Here is a 5000-nt window from a genome sequence, read left to right on the forward strand (position 1 = left end):
CGAGTGTCAGGGAGATGGAGTTAGGCTCTTCTCAGTGGTGACCAGTGATAGGACAAGGGGTAATGGGTGTAAATTGGAGCATAGGAGGTTCAAGTTGAATATTCGAAAACATTTTTTTACTGTAAGGGTGACAGAGCCCTGGAACAGGCTGCCCAGGGGGGTCGTGGAGTCTCCTTCACTGGAGACATTCAAAACCCGCCTGGACGCGTTCCTATGCGAAGTGCTCTAGGTGGCCCTGCTCTGGCAGGGGGGGTTGGACTAGATGATCTTTCGAGGTCCCTTCCAACCCCTAGGATTCTATGATTTGTTTGTTTGTTATTATTATTACTATTCTTTTCCTTATTATAAAATTTTTGTTTCTGTTTGTTTCTTTGTTTTTCCCGTTCTACCAGGGTAAACCAGTCGGCCTCGGCTTAGGCCTCGTGCCCCGTGCCTCGGCCTAGGCCTCAGTCTCGTCCTGGGTCTGGGTCTGGGTCTCGGCCCTTGGTCTCGGTCTCGGTCTCGGTCCCCGTCTCCTTCTCGGCCCCGGCCCCCTTTTTTTATTTTATTTCTTTATTTTGTTCTTTTTCCTGCCAAGGTACACCAGTCGGCCTCAGCCTCGGCTTTGGCCTTGGCCTTGGCCTTGGCCTCCTTGGCCCCGGCCCCGGCCCCGTTTTTTGTTTGTTTGTTTGTTTTGTTTCTTTCTTTCTTTCTTTTTTTTTTTTTTTTTTTTTTTTTTCCGCTTTTAAATAGCCAAGTAATAAAAGAGAGAAAAAGGAAGAGAGAGTCGATTGACGAGTTAATTGCTTGCGTGTTTTATTAATCATCACCTTGAACGTCAACGTGTGAGGGAGAGAGGGAGGGCAATACCGCTCCTCCTTCCCTCCGTGGAAAGAGGAGGAAAGGCATTTCGGTTCTTACCCTCCCGGCCGTCAGGAAGCGGCCAAATCGTCACCGGACGAGCGTTCCTTTACGGCGAGCGAGAGCCCGGCGTCCTCGCCTTCCCGTCGGCTGTGGCGGCGGCGGCGGCGGCGGCGGCGACCACCGTCGCGGTTAGCTGAAGCGGGACTACCGTCGCCACTCGCTATCAAGTCGGGCGCGCGCCCCCCCCAACCGGCCCCTACCCCCTTTCCTCACAATGCCCCCCCCCCCCCCGCCCTCCGGGGGGGGGGGGGGCAAAGACGCGGAACTGCGTCTCGGTTCCGAGGCTAACGGCGGCTCGTCCGTCCGCTCCTCCTAGCAACAGATCCACCCGGCTCCGGAATCGGCGGGCGGGCCTACCCGGACCCGGGCAGGTCCGCCACCTCTACTGGGCTCCGGGCCGGTCCGCGAGGTTTGCCCGGCTCCGGGCCGGTGCCCCAGCTCTACCCGGCTCCGGACCGGCCCGCCAGGTGTTGCCGGTTCTGGCCTCCGAGGCTGAGCGCGGGGTCTGCGCCCAGCTCCCGGAAAGTTCCCCGGGTTTTCCCGCTTCCGGCTCCGGGCCGATCCGCCAGGTCTACCCGGTACAGGAGCCGGCAACCAGGTTCTACCCCGACCCGGGCTCCGGGCCGGACCGCCAGCTCTACCTACCCGGCTGCGAGCCTGACCGCCGGGTCTCGCTTCCGGCTCCGGGCTGGTCCTCCGGGTTTTCCCGGTTCCGGTTCCGGGGTCCGGTTCGCCAGGTCTACCCGGTACAGGAGCCGGCGGCCGGGTCTTATGCGACCCTGCTCCGGGCCAGTGCCTCGGGTTTTCCCGCTTCCGGTTCCGGGTTCGGTTCGCCAGGTCTCCCCGGTACAGGAGCCGGCGGCCGGGTCTACCCCGACCAGCTCCGGGCCGGTGCCTCGGGTTTTCCCGCTTCCGGTTCCGGGCCGATCCGCCAGGTCTACCCGGTACAGGAGCCGGCAACCAGGTCTACCCCGACCCGGGCTCCGGGCCGGACCGCCAGCTCTACCTACCCGGCCGCGAGCCTGACCGCCGGGTCTCGCTTCCGGCTCCGGGCCGGTCCTCCGGGTTTTCCCGGTCCGGTTCCGGGTTCGGTTCGCCAGGTCTACCCGGTACAGGAGCCGGCGGCCGGTCTTATTGCGACCCTGCTCCGGGCCAGTGCCTGGGGTTTTCCCGCTTCCGGTTCCGGGTTCGGTTCGCCAGGTCTCCCCGGCACAGGAGCCGGCGGCCGGGTCTACCCCGACCCAGCTCCCGGAAAGTTCCCCGGGTTTTCCCGCTTCCGGCTCCGGGCCGATCCGCCAGGTCTACCCGGTACAGGAGCCGGCAAACCAGGTCTACCCCGACCCGGGCTCCGGGCCGGACCGCCAGCTCTACCTACCCGGCTGCGAGCCTGACCGCCGGGTCTCGCTTCCGGCTCCGGGCCCGGTCCTCCGGGTTTTCCGGTTCCGGTTCCGGGTTCGGTTCGCCAGGTCTACCCGGTACAGGAGCCGGCGGCCGGGTCTTATGCGACCCTGCTCCGGGCCAGTGCCTCGGGTTTTCCCGCTTCCGGTTCCGGGTTCGGTTCGCCAGGTCTCCCCGGTACAGGAGCCGGCGGCCGGGTCTACCCCGACCCAGCTCCGGGCCGGTGCCTCGGGTTTTCCCGCTTTCCGGTTCCGGGCCGATCCGCCAGGTCTACCCGGTACAGGAGCCGGCAACCAGGTCTACCCCGACCGGGCTCCGGGCCGGACCGCCAGCTCTACCTACCCGGCTGCGAGCCTGACCCGCCGGGTCTCGCTTCCGGCTCCGGGCCGGTCCTCCGGGTTTTCCCGGTTTCCGGTTCCGGGTTCGGTTCGCCAGGTCTACCCGGTACAGGAGCCGGCGGCCGGGTCTTATGCGACCCTGCTCCGGGCCAGTGCCTGGGGTTTTCCCGCTTCCGGTTCCGGGTTCGGTTCGCCAGGTCTCCCCGGCACAGGAGCCGGCGGCCGGGTCTACCCCGACCCAGCTCCCGGAAAGTTCCCCGGGTTTTCCCGCTTCCGGCTCCGGGCCGAATCCGCCAGGTCTACCCGGTACAGGAGCCGGCAACCAGGTCTACCCCGACCCGGGCTCCGGGCCGGACCGCCAGCTCTACCTACCCGGCTGCGAGCCTGACCGCCGGGTCTCGCTTCCGGCTCCGGGCCGGTCCTCCGGGTTTTCCCGGTTCCGCTTCCGGGTTCGGTTCGCCAGGTCTACCCGGTACAGGAGCCGGCGGCCCGGGTCTTATCCGACCCTGCTCCGGGCCGGTGCCTGGGGTTTTCCCGCTTCCGGTTCCGGGTTCGGTTCGCCAGGTCTCCCCGGCACAGGAGCCGGCGGCCGGGTCTACCCCGACCCAGCTCCGGGCCGGTGCCTCGGGTTTTCCCGCTTCCGGTTCCGGGCCGATCCGCCAGGTCTACCCGGTACAGGAGCCGGCAACCAGGTCTACCCCGACCCGGGCTCCGGGCCGGACCGCCAGCTCTACCTACCCGGCTGCGAGCCTGACCGCCGGGTCTCGCTTCCGGACTCCGGGCCGGTCCTCCGGGTTTTCCCGGTTCCGGTTCCGGGTTCGGTTCGCCAGGTCTACCCGGTACAGGAGCCGGCGGCCGGGTCTTATCCGACCCTGCTCCGGGCCGGTGCCTGGGGTTTTCCCCGCTTCCGGTTCCGGGTTCGGTTCGCCAGGTCTCCCCGGCACAGGAGCCGGCGGCCGGGTCTACCCCGACCCAGCTCCTGGCCGGTGCCTCGGGTTTTCCCGCTTCCGGTTCCGGGCCGATCCGCCAGGTCTACCCGGTACAGGAGCCGGCAACCAGTCTACCCCGACCCGGGCTCCGGGCCGGACCGCCAGCTCTACCTACCCGGCTGCGAGCCTGACCGCCGGGTCTCGCTTCCGGCTCCGGGCCGGTCCTCCGGGTTTTCCCGGTTCCGGTTCCGGGTTCGGTTCGCCAGGTCTACCCGGTACAGGAGCCGGCGCCGGGTCTTATCCGACCCTGCTCCGGGCCGGTGCCTGGGGTTTTCCCGCTTCCGGTTCCGGGTTCGGTTCGCCAGGTCTCCCCGGTACAGGAGCCGGCGGCCGGGTCTACCCCGACCCAGCTCCGGGCCGGTGCCTCGGGTTTTTCCCGCTTTCCGGTTCCGAGCCCGACCGCGGGGGGCTGCACGGCTCCGGGCCGGTCCCCTCAGGTTTCCCCGCTTCCGTTTCCGGGCCGGTCCGCCAGGTCTACCCGGTTCAGAAGCCGGCGGCCGGGTCTACCCGGTCCCGGCTCCGGGACGGTCCGCCGGTCGGCCCGGCTCCGGCGCCAAGGCGGCGGCCAGGTTCTTCCCGGCTCCGCGCCGGTCGCCAGGTCTACCTACCAAGGCGAGACTTGGTCTCTGGCAGCGAGGTAGACCGGTTGTCCGCGCCCCCTCCTGGTAGTCGCCGAAGGGGTCGCTGTTCTCCTCTGCCTCCAGTTACGTCATCGTAAAAGGCGGCGTGACTGGCGCGCCTCTAGGCTCACCACAGGCTGCGGTCTTGGAGCCCCCGGCGGGACTGACTTCGTCTGTCCGTATATAGGGGAGAGGGTGGTGCTGCGGAGCACACCAAGGCACAGGAGCGGAAACCGATTGCCGACCGGGAAGGGAGCGTCCCGGCGGACCGGCAAGGGTGAGAGTGGAGGCGGCGGCGGCGCCGCCTCGGCACGGTTTCCCTGGGCGGACGGAAGGAAGGGCTCTCCCCGAAAAAAGAAAAGCCGGTCCAAGGGAGCACACGAAAGGGCAAGAGAAAGCTTTTCCCCGAAGGACTCCTGGGCAGAGGCGGCGGCGCCCTGCGTTCTTCCCTCTTCTCCGGCTGTGAGTCGTAGCTGGAGCCGATCGAAACCGACCCCGGAAGGGTGGCCGCGGGGCCAGGCTGGTGATCCGGGCGGGGCGGCGGCGCCCCCCCAACCGCGTCTCCGTTTTGCTAGTTCACCTCCCGGGGAGAACCGAGAGTGTGCGAGCATGAGGCAAGCCGCGGGGCCACCTCTGTTACGCAGCGGGGCGGCGGTGCCCCGTTTTTCCCCTGTAGTCGCTGGAGCCCTGCTCGGCTCCGGGGCGTCCGCCGGGAGCCGAGCAGCCAGGGAAGAAGTGGTCGGTGGCGGGGC

This window comes from Calypte anna, unplaced genomic scaffold, assembly GCF_003957555.1.
Source record: "Calypte anna isolate BGI_N300 unplaced genomic scaffold, bCalAnn1_v1.p scaffold_100_arrow_ctg1, whole genome shotgun sequence".
NCBI lineage: Eukaryota > Metazoa > Chordata > Aves > Apodiformes > Trochilidae > Calypte > Calypte anna.